This window comes from Microcaecilia unicolor, chromosome 2, assembly GCF_901765095.1.
Source record: "Microcaecilia unicolor chromosome 2, aMicUni1.1, whole genome shotgun sequence".
Taxonomy (NCBI): Eukaryota; Metazoa; Chordata; class Amphibia; order Gymnophiona; family Siphonopidae; genus Microcaecilia; species Microcaecilia unicolor.
The window spans coordinates 133,501,964-133,514,086 of NC_044032.1; the positions used below are offsets into that span (position 1 = coordinate 133,501,964).

The 12,123-nt window shown below is 43.2% G+C and overlaps 1 protein-coding gene across 1 annotated transcript in view; it reads right to left on the reverse strand.

Moving 5' to 3' along the window:
* SSBP2 (single stranded DNA binding protein 2) overlaps positions 1 to 12,123 on the reverse strand; it is a 665,549-nt gene that overhangs the window by 409,742 nt on the left and 243,684 nt on the right. The gene's annotated exons all lie outside the window — the stretch shown is intronic.

Consider the following 12,123-nt stretch of genomic DNA (forward strand, 5'->3'; position numbering starts at 1 on the left):
CTGCCGCTCTGTAAAAGGGCCCCTTAGGAAGTAATTCTATAAGGGGGTACCTAATTTTAAACACCAAGAAGGTACTTATTTGGAGATTATTCTATAAGGAAAAGCAGTCATACTGTATATGTGCCAGTCATATACAGTATGAGGAAAGGCTAAAGCGGCTACAGCTCTTCAGCTTGGAGAAAAGGTGGCTGAGGGGAGATATGATAGAGGTCTATAAAATAATGAGTGGAGTTGAACGGGTAGATGTGAAGCGTCTGTTCACGCTTTCCAAAAATACTAGGACTAGGGGGCATGCGATGAAGCTACAATGTAGAAAATTTAAAACGAATCAGAGAAAATTTTTCTTCACTCGACGTGTAAATAAACTCTGGAATTCGTTGCCAGAGAATGTGGTAAAGGCGGTTAGCTTAGCGGAGTTTAAAAAAGGTTTGGCCAGCTTCCTAAAGGAAAAGTCCATAGGCCATTATTAAATGGACTTGGGGAAAATCCACTATTTCTGGGATAAGCAGTATAAAATGTTTTGTACATTTTGGGGATCTTGCCAGGTATTTGTGACCTGGATTGGCCACTGTTGGAAACAGGATGCTGGGCTCGATGGACCTTGGGTCTTTCCCAGTATGGCTTATGTACTTATGTAGGTATAAATGTTCTTGCCTAGATTGCTAAGAATGCACATAAGTTATAGTGTCCTATAATTTATGTGTACAGCTGTGCACCCTGCCCATGCTCCGCCCATGTGCACATCCACCTTCAAACTACTCACTACCACATTTACATGCCAGGTCATAGAATAGTGCATAACCAGAATACTTGCATTTACGAACATATGTGCACACTTTCACAAGCATACACTGGTATTCTGGTCATTTACACGTGTTCTCGGTGCATTAGGCACCTTGTTATAGAATTACCCTTTAATTCACATCCAGCACTCCCCTCTTCCCATTTCTAACCACAAAAGGACTAATTCTGTAACTGGATGCCTCCATTTAGGTGCCCTGAGGGCAGATAGTGGGAACCTATTCTATAAAGGAACCTAGGCGCCTAGTTTCCATCACAGGGTCTGGTATTGGCATGCCTAATACTTAGGTGTTCACAGTTACGCCAGCCATACAGCCAGAATGCAGGTGTTAGGGATGTGTGTAACATGCAGTACATAAGAACAAGCCCAGTATCCCATTTCCAACAGTGGCCAATCCAGGTCACAAGTACAACTACTACTACTACTACTTGACATTTCTATAGCGCTACTAGGGTTACGTAGCGCTGTACAATTTAACAAGTACCAGGCAAAATCCCAAAAGAGTAAAACAGATTTTATGCTGCTTATCCCAGAAATCATCAGTGGATTTTTCCCAAGTCTATCTTAATAATGGCTTAAAGACTTTTCTTTCAGGAAGATATCCAAACCTTTTTAAAACCCTGCTAAGCTAACTGCTTTTACCATATTCTCTGGCGATGAATTCCAGAGTTTAACTTACATGCTGAGTGAAGAAATATTTTCTGCTGTTTTACATTTACTACTTAGTAGCCATTATGTGCCTCCTAGTTCTAGTATTTTTAGAAACAGTAAACAAGCGATTCATGTCTACCCATTCCACTCCATTCAGTATTTTATAGACCTCTATCATATCTCCCCTCAGCTATCTCTTCACTAAGCTGAAGAGTCATAGCCACTTTAGCTTTTCCTTATAGGGAAGTCATCCCATCCCCATTATCATTTTCATCACCCTTCTCTGTACCTTTTCTAATTCCACTATCAGGCTTATTTTCGAAAGAGAAGGGTGCCCATCTTTTGACACAAATCGCAAGATGGGCATCCTTCTCACAGGGTTGTCCAAATTGGTATAATCGAAAGCCGATTTTGGGCGTCCCCAACTGCTTTCCATCGCGGGGAGAACCAAAGTTCCTGGGGGCATGTCGGAGGCATAGCGAAGGCAGGACTGGGGTTTGCTTAACACACGAGCGTCCTTGACCCATAATCGAAAAAAGGGCGTCCCTGACGAGCACTTGGACAACTTTACTTGGTCCTTTTTTTGTTACGACCAAGCCATGAAAAGGTGCCCGAACTGACCAGATAACCACCGGAGGGAATCGGGGATGACCTCCCCTTACTCCCCCAGTGGTCACTAACCCCCTCCCACCATCAAAAAACAACTTTAAAAATATTTTTTGCCAGCCTTTATGCCAGCCTCAAATGTCATACTCAGGTCCATCGCAGCAGTATGCAGGTCCTTGGAGCAGTTTTAGTGGGTGCAGTGCGCTTCAGACAGGCGGACCCAAGCCCATCCCCCCACTACCTGTTACACTTGTGGTGGTAAATGTGAGCCCTCCAAAACCCACCAGGAACCCACTGTACCCACATTTAGGTGCCTCCCTTCACCCATAAGGGCTATGGTAGTGGGTTTTGGGGGGCTCAGCACACACGGTAAGGGAGCTATGTTCCTGGGAGCATTTTATGAAGTCCACTGCAGTGCCCCCTAGGGTGCCCGGTTGGTGTCCTGGCATGTCAGGGGGACCAGTGCACTACAAATGCTGGCTCCTCCCACAACCAAAGGGCTTGTATTTGGTCGTTTCTGAGATGGGCGTCCTCAGTTTCCATTATTGCAGAAAATCATAAACGACCAAGTCTAAGAACGACCATCTCTAAGGTCGACCTAAATTTCCAGATTTGGGCGTCCCCGACCATATTATCGAAATGAAAGATGGGCGTCCATCTTGTTTCAATAATACAGGTTTCCCCGCCCCTTCACGGGGACGTCCTGTGAGGGCGTCCTCAGAAAAACATGGGCGCCCCTTTCGATTATGTCCCTCTATGTCTTTTTTGAGATGCAGTGGCCAGAGTTGCACACATTATTCGGAGTACGGTTGCACCATGGAGTGATACAAAGGCATTATAACATTCTCATTTTTGTTTTCTATTCCTTTCCTAATAATTCCTAAAATTCTATTTGCTTTCTTAGGCGCAATTGCACTCTGTTAAGTTACCCATGTAAGCAGGAGGTCCATGTTCTGCCCCTGTATACACACCCTTGCAAATATACAGTAATAGGGCAATTCTATAACAGCACCAAGATGTGGATGCCACAATGGGAAGGGGCATGCCTGAGCCACTACTGAATACTAGTGCAAAGCGATATTGGCATACCAAAACATAGACGTGCCCACTTACAACAGATCAATGGCTGCCCAAGTGTGCCATGCGCACCTGATAGTATTCTATAAACTGCGCGCACCACTTAGTGACAGGCACATGACCTGCCTATGTTCCACCCACATGTACACGCCCTCACTGTTACGTACTATCCGCTGGATGTCTATGTAACACGCCTAGTTCAAGGGTAATTTTATAAAGGACGTTTCACGTGTAAAGGGTTTTTGTAAAATAATCTCAGCAGCTACACACGTAAAAGTATGTTTTGTGAAAAGAAGATTCATACATTTACTTGACTTTTGTGTAGGCATGTTTGAGGGGTGGGTTTTGACAGATTGCAGGCATAAATGTGTGCGGCCTGAATCCTGGTACAATTTCTGCTGCTTTCTCCCCTAGTATTTTATAAAGGCACGTGGAAGGACATAATCGAAAGGAGCGCCCAAGTTTTCCTGAGGTCATCCTTGCAGGACGTCTGGCGAAGGGGCGGGGAAACCCATATTATCGAAACAGGATGGGCGTCCATCTTTCGTTTCAATAATACGGTCATGGACGCCCAAATCATGAAATTTAGGTCGACCTTAGAGATGGTCGTCCTTAGAGATGGTCATCCCCGATTTTCGGCGATAATGGAAACCGAGGACGCCCATCTCAGAAATGATTAAATCCAAGCCATTTGGTCGTGGAAGGAGCCAGCATTCGTAGTGCACTGGTCCCCCTCACATGCCAGGACACCAACTGTTCACCCTAGGGGGCACTGCAGTGGACTTCACAAATTGCTCCCACGTGCATAGCTCCCTTACCTTGTGTGCTGAGCCCCCCAAATCCCCCCAAAACCCACTCCCCACAACTGTACACCATTACCATAGCCCTAAGGGGTGAAGGGAGGCACCTAGATGTGGGTACAGTGGGTTTCTGGTGGGTTTTGAAGGGCTCACATTTACCACCACAAGTGTAACAGGTAGGGGAGAGATGGCCCTTGGTACGCCTGCCTGAAGTGCACTGCACCCACTAAAACTGCTCCAGGGACCTGCATAACTGCTGTCATGGAGCTGGGTATGACATTTGAGGCTGGCATAGAGGCTGGCAAAAAATATTTACAATGTTTTTTTTTTTTTAGGGTGGGAGGGGGTTGGTGACCACTGGAAGAGTAAGGGGAGGTCATCCCTGATTCCCTCCGGTGGTCATCTGGTCAGTTTGGGCACCTTTTTGAGTTTTGGTCGTAACAAAAAATGGACCAAGTTGCCCAAGTGGTCGTCAGGAACACCCTTCTTTTTCCCATTATCGTTCGAGGACGCCCATGTGTTAGGCATGCCCCCGTCCCGCCTTCGCTAAGCTTCCAACACACCCCTGTGAACTTTGGTCGTCCCCACGACAGAAAGCAGTTGAGGACACCCAAAATCGGCTTTCGATTTGGGCAACCCTGGGAGAAGGATGCCCATCTCCCGATTTGTATTGAAAGATGGGCGCCCTTCTCTTTCAAAAGTAAGACTGATAGTGACCAAAATTGAACGCAATACTCAGTGATACAGAGGCATTATAATATTCATGGACTTAATTACCACCCCTTTCCTTATAATTCCTAGCATTCTGTATGATTTTTTGGCTGCCGCTGTACACTAAGCAGAAGATTTCAGTGCAGTGGCGTACTGAGGGCGGTAGGGGCTTTTGACACGGTTCCCCACAGGAGGCTCTTAAATAAACTGGATGGGCTGAAGATAGGACCTGAAGTGGTGAACTGGATTAGGAACTGGTTGATGGACAGAAGCCAGAGGGTGGTGGTGAATGGAATTCGCTCGGAGGAGGGAAAGGTGAGTAGTGGTATGTGCCTCAAGGATCGGTGCTGGGACCGATTCTGTTCAATATATTTGTGAGTGACATTGCCGAACGGTTAGAAGGTAAAGTTTGCCTATTTGCGGATGATACTAAGATCTGTAACAGAGTGGACACCCGGGAGGGAGTGGAAAACATGAAAAAGGATCTGAGGAAGTTAGAAGAATGGTCTAAGGTTTGGCAATTAAAATTCAATGCGAAGAAATGCAAAGTGATGCACTTAGGGAATAGAAATCCTCGGGAGACATATGTGTTAGGCGGGGAGAATCTGATAGGTACGGACGGGGAGAGGGATCTTGGGGTGATAGTATCTGAGGATCTGAAGGCGACGAAACAGTGTGACAAGGCAGTGGCCGTAGCTAGAAGGTTGTTAGGCTGTATAGAGAGAGGTGTGACCAGCAGAAGAAAGGAGGTGTTGATGCCCCTGTATAAGTCGTTGGTGAGGCCCCACCTAGAGTATTGTGTTCAGTTTTGGAGGCCATACCTTGTGAAGGATGTAAAAAGAATTGAAGCGGTGCAAAGAGCTACGAGAATGGTAAGGGATTTGCGTTACAAGACGTATGAGCAGAGACTTGATGACCTGAACATGTATACTCTGGAAGTAAGGAGAAACAGGGGTGATATGATACAGACGTTCAAATATTTGAAAAGTATTAATCCGCAAACGAACCTTTTCCGGAGGTGCGAAGGAGGTAGAACGAGAGGACATGAAATGAGATTGAAGGGGGGCAGACTCAAGAAAAACGTCAGGAAGTATTTTTTCACGGAGAGAGTAGTGGATGCTTGGCATGCCCTCCCGCGGGAGGTGGTGGAAATGAAAACGGTAACAGAATTCAAACACGCGTGGGATAAACATAAAGGAATCCTGTTCAGAAGGAATGGATCCTAAGGAGCTTAGCAAAGATTGGGTGGCAGAGCCGGTGGCAGGAGGCGGGGATAGTGCTGGGCAGACTTACACGGTCTGTACCCTGAAAAGGACAGGTACAAATCAAGGTAAGGTATACACGAAAAGTAGCGCACATGAGTTTATCTTGTAGGGCAGACTGGATGGACCATGCAGGTCTTTTTCTGCCGTCATTTACTATGTTACTATGTATATTTGGCCTCTGGCCTGCCCAGTGCCTTCCCCAAACGCTGCACCAGCGCGGCGGCGTGCGCTTTTCACCTCTGCGGCTCTTGTCTCCTCTCAGCGGCTCCTCTCTCTCACGACGTCACAACGTCTTCCTCCCCCTGCAGCACCCTGCGCACCAGTGTGCATTGCGGTTGCGGCCTTCCTGCTGCAGTAGCGTCTCCTCTGGCCCGGGTGTTTCTGGCTCCTCGCTCCTCTCTCCGTCCCAGCTCACGGCCCAACTGCCCTCTTCACTGCAGCCGCGAGCTAGCGCCTTCTGCTTCCTTCAGCTTCGGAAGCTTCCTGCACTGGCTGCTAGTGCACTCCTCCACCTCTGCCAGCCACCAATCTATTGTCAGGACTCGGCAGAGCAGAAGACTTTTGGATCACATCACATCACTTCAGTTCCACTTCCAGGTAATTAGGCCCTGCATCGCGATCTAATATTTATTTGTTTAAATTGCATTTTCTGCTGCTGCTAGAAATTTGTGTGTTTCTTTTCTGACCATTTATCTCATTTCATGATTATTGCTAAAAATAAATTTTTTCATGGGGGGGTGGGGGGGTGTTAAAAAAAGGTTGGCCCCGGGTGTCAAGTATGCTAGGTATGCCACTGTTTCAGCGTATCGTCTACAACGACACCTAGATCTTTTTCTTGGGTGTTGACTCCTAAGGTGGACCTAGCATCAGGTAACTATGATTTGGTGGATTTTTGGTGGAAATGTGTAGATTTTTGGTGGTGCCAGAGGTCGACATGGGTGGGCATCGGTTGCTGTAGATGTTTACACCTACAGGGGACTGACTCTAAAGTTGTGGGATAAAAGACCACCTTTGGCTATGTCCCTTTGCCAGATACAGCTGGCTATGTATACACCTGCGTTTCCAATAGAATTTCTACTTATTACTGTACTTGCATCTTGTCACAAAGACTAGGCTGCTAATTTCATGCCATCACTGCTGACTGCTAGGCATAGCTGACCATGTCTGCCTGCATTCCCACTACAACGTGTAACATTTCATATTACCCATTTTGCCATTCACAACTGTGGAGCATGTGTGAGTCTCGGTGGTAGTGTGCAGCTTTGTGACTTGCCCCATGAGAGTTTGTGCCACTTGTCACTGGAAGACATGCACATTCTCTCAGGATATGTGAAGTCTTGAATCACAGCCAAGATCACTTTTAAAATTACACCATCAGAAGAAGCAAATAACTTCTAGAATGTTTCAAATCAACTGAGTCAATTAGGTTGAAGTAGTCCTTTAATGACATCCCGGGCTCTGTTTTCCTGAATTGCAGACACATAATACGCTCATGGCGGCCATTTGAAATCATCATCAAAGCTAACGGCTGAAGATTATTTTAACAGAGGCAATATTTTCTATATATCCTGTTTTCTGCTGTGGAGCCAAAGGTGAACACAGTGGGCCCGATATTCAAAGCTAGTTATCTAGGCAGCTTGTGGTGTTACTTGGATAAGTAGCCTTGATTGGGACCAATCAGTGTTTTTCAGATGCATTATCCAGACAAAGGTGCTTATAAAGACTACATACTCTCCTGGCGCTATCAGGATAATGCCAGTCTGGTCGAGGAGCAGGGAATTACCAAGAGACTGATGATATTCAGCACTGGTATCTGAATAACTGAAGTGGAAGAATATTTATTTTAAAATTTTATATCCCCCACTATCCTACAAATGCACTTGACAAATTAAAACAAACACAAATTTGAATAAAAAACAAACAAACAAACAAACAAATGTAATAGCCCAATCTACAAAATACTTTTACTTCTATCTTAACAAGCCTTTTACATTATTAAACTGCCTTTTCATGTTATCAGACTGTAATGAATACAGTATTTCAACCTAATAGAAAAACACTTGCAGGCACTAACACTTACATCATGACACGCCTAAATGCAGCATTTTTTTGCCCATAACTTAGTATTCCATAAATTAAATATTGGACCTGCTCAAGCTCCTCACCACTATCTCTCAGATCAGAAACATCATAGACCAAATTCAGATCTCAAGACCCATCTCTTTCAATCCACTTTCTGCTACAACCCATGATTTCCACTTCCAGTCCACTTTCCCTTTCCCCTATAGCTCATCCTTTTCTACTCCTTTATTTTATTTGTAACCCACATTGAATCCTTACTTAAGTCATATTGCAGTACATCAAGAATTTGTAAATAGATAAATAAATCAATACATTTACAGAACAGATCTGGGCGCACACATAGAATTTAAGCACAAGAGTGTACACTTATGCACAAGTTCTAGTAGTCTAAAAACATGCAAATAAATAGCGCTTAAATTGAGGTACAAGTTATAGAATGAGAGGGGCATATGCCTTCCTAAATAAATGCGTCTTTAATGACTGTCTACAAGAGATGTGATTAGACCAGTGATTCTCAACTAGTGTGTCAGAACACTCTGGTGTGTCACCAAAAATTTCACATAGGCCTGTGCTTCACCTAACAACTACCTGTGGCTGCAAGCTAGAGAGAGCAGAGACCCAGAGAGTCAAGTACTTGAAATTCCCATGAACTTGTTCCCAATTTCTACTTCCCCACTACCCCCAATGATAACGCCTGCCACCAGTCCCAAATAGAAATGTTGCAGATCTGCTGTTCATAGGTTTTGTTTTTCACATGGTTTATGGATAGCATATTTGTAGGGTTTTATGTTACTCTGTACTGTATCTGGCAGTGGAGGAATGTTGTGTTGCTGTTACTGAGGTGATACCAGAATACAAATATACATTTGTTTTGTATGGCAAGCTGTAAGGGAAACATCCTAGCACTAGAATAGGTACAAGTTTATTGCTATTGACAGTAAGTTAGTATGAATTTGTCTACTATTCAATCCTATATTGAAATATGTATATAGTCTTAGCATACAACCTGTATTTCTTTCAGAAAAAAAATTAAAAAATCGGTAGATAGCTGGTTATGTCACACAATATAACCAGCTATCCACTTAACGCTAACTGGTAACATTCAGTGGGAGACAGCCGGCTATCTCCCGCCGAATATCGCCAGATAGCCAGTTAAGTACCATTTAACTGGCTGGTTAAATGGTTTTGAATATCGGGCGCTATATACATAGAGATTGTAATTGATGGTGGTAATTCACCCTAAGGTGCTTTATTAACAAGGGTCAGGATTTTATATTGTGTTCTCCAAACAATAGGAAACCTAAGAGAGAAGCAGGCTGGGTGCTGGAAGGCCCAGTTTCAAACTCCTTGGCAAATTCTTCTGGCCTTGAGCAAGTCACTTAATTCTGCACTTTCTTGGGTCCCATGGTGGGCAGGTTCTGGCATCACTGCCAGTCTGGGTCGTACTCCCCTATTTTGGGCAGCAGCAACATTGTTGTGCCTCACACTGTATCATGCCAAGAAAACCACAAGGGGTGGTCCCTCACTGTGTGGTCACCGGGAGATGGTTCGACTCAAGGGCATATCTGGATCTGAATAACTCAGGAAGAGAAAAAGAAGAACTGGAGCAGACACTATCAGATCGAAAGACTCTCTATTAGAACAGACCCAACGTGGTCACATTTCGCCAGACAAGCTGCATCAGGGGTACAAAACTAAAACAGCTAGCCAGGGACACACTATGCTTAGCCCTGGTAGTAAAACTGCACATCCAAGATGACTTCAGCACTTCCTCAATGGCAGATAGCACACAAGCTGCTCCTTCCTGCCTTGTAAAAAAAAAAAACTCAGGACAGCAAAATATATGTCCTAAGTTCTCTGGATAATGGCACTGAATATCGCTGTTATCAGATGAACGGCATAATGGTCTGAATAATACATAGATACAGAGATCCAGATACAGGCAACACTCAATTTCTGGGCACAAGTTTAAACACTGAGTCTAGCATCTAAAAGAATACTGACCACAGAGTTTATATTGTCCCAAGCATGCTCAAGATATATTGTATATCTTCAAGGACTGTATGAGATAAAGCCAGTCACATACACCTCCCATAACACTCCAGAAGCTACCCTGACCAGTCAGATTGTGACATCAGAAGTAAGGCCTAATGGAGAACAGCCACCCAAAACTACGAAATGAAATAGTTTCCTGTTCTGCACTTTTACACGTGCTAATCTCTACATAAGCTGGCCTTTGTACCTGATTCCACCCTAAATGAACGTCTCCATCTGTTTTTCTGGGTTCCATGTATAACACAGATTAGAGGCCTTTCATACCAGAATAGCTCCTCAGTCACGCATTTCTATCACAGTCTTGCTGAGCACAGAAACTTTTTTTTAATCTTGTTTACATTGTGAGAAGCACTGAAAGCAAAGGGGAGGCTGGAACAGCAAATCAGCTCACCGACCACTTCTTCCACAGACAATATACGGAAGTCTCCACCCTGAACATTTACCCAGAAAAAGTTGCAGCAATGCAAGGAACTCTCCAGTTCAACACACCGGACAAACTGACTAATAATCAAAGGCTCCTTCTTCACAACTCTTTCAATTCAAAGGCTGAACTTCTTTGGTCAAGAAAGCAGCTATGACTATGGCAATATGTGTTCCCATTCTCTGATTTATAATCTGCAGTTTTCAAATATTTACCATCCTACAGGAATGAGAGTGTGTTCTGTACTTATTTGTCAAACATTCAGTACCCCCTGTCCATTCAAGGGCCATGAACAGTCCCGGGGGAATTCAAGTTTTATTGGTGTACCACCAATTTAGAGCAACATCCAGTGGGTTACAATTGTAATAGCAAATTAAAATATTAACATTTATAGAACTCTTATAAACCATCTCTGTCTTGAGCACTGTATTGTTTACAGATGTTTATAAACCACCAAATCAGTGGGAATAACAATAATGATAGAACCGAGATAACAAGGTCAACTAAAATACTTCTTAAAACAGTCATGTTGTCAACAGTGGTTGGTATCTATAACAAGTTAAAATAATCAAACAAAATAATAGCATCTGCAGTATAATATACAAATTATACAACACAATAATAAAATATGTTTATGTTTAATCAAGTTTTTAATATACCACCCTTCAGTACTGGAATCAGAGCGGTGTACATGCTTTAGAACAAAAGAAAGAAATGCCAATATAATGCAAAGGAAAGTGGAAAGTTAGATAAAGGAGAGGCAAGAGAAGAAGGCTAAACTAACAGGCAAGTAGCAGCTAGAAGTTCAAAGCTAACATACTCTGGACCCACACTTATCAATCCTCACCAGTGGATTCCTGTTTAATTTCATAACAAGACGGCGATTAGAAAGAGTCACCATCTTCGTAAATGAGCAAATTACATTTAAGAAAGATGAACACTCTTCTGTGAAGAGTATTACCACCAAATCGATGCTCACATGCACTAATGCTGTCACTTGTACCTGAATTATAGAAAATCACCAAGGAAACATATTCTTCGGCATTAAAGATTCTATGCCCCGATAAGTTGGAAGGCATTTAAAGTTAAACAATAGTCTTACACTCCACATATTTCTTAACAGATTCTAAGCGGATTACAAAAGAAAAACCTCTACAGTAGAGGGAATTATAAAATAGTTAACACTCTACCAATAATTAAACAGATCAATTTACTTTTGGATACAAATATGCCTATAAGAAATTTCCAAAAAAAAGGGGATAAGAAGGTAATTCTCTAATCTGCCTCGGAAGACAGTTCCACAGCCTAGCCCCTTGAAAAGGAAAAGACAATTCAACCTGCCTCTTATTTGTGCGTATTTGTAGTCCGAAATGGAAATCGCCATTACGGCAAATGTAAGCCACATTGAGCCTGCAAATAGGTGGGAAAATGTGGGATACAAATGCTACAAATAAATAAATAAAAAATAAATACATTTCTAATACCTTTCCATGAAGGAAAATTAAGCTTCATTTTATAGAGCTCACACATAGTAGAATGATTATTAGGAAGGTTTAAAATCCAAGTGACTCCTTCAGAATTTAACCCATGAAATGATTTAAAAATCAATCAAACAAGCAAGCATTTATTTTATCTCATTTCTTCCCTTGTCTG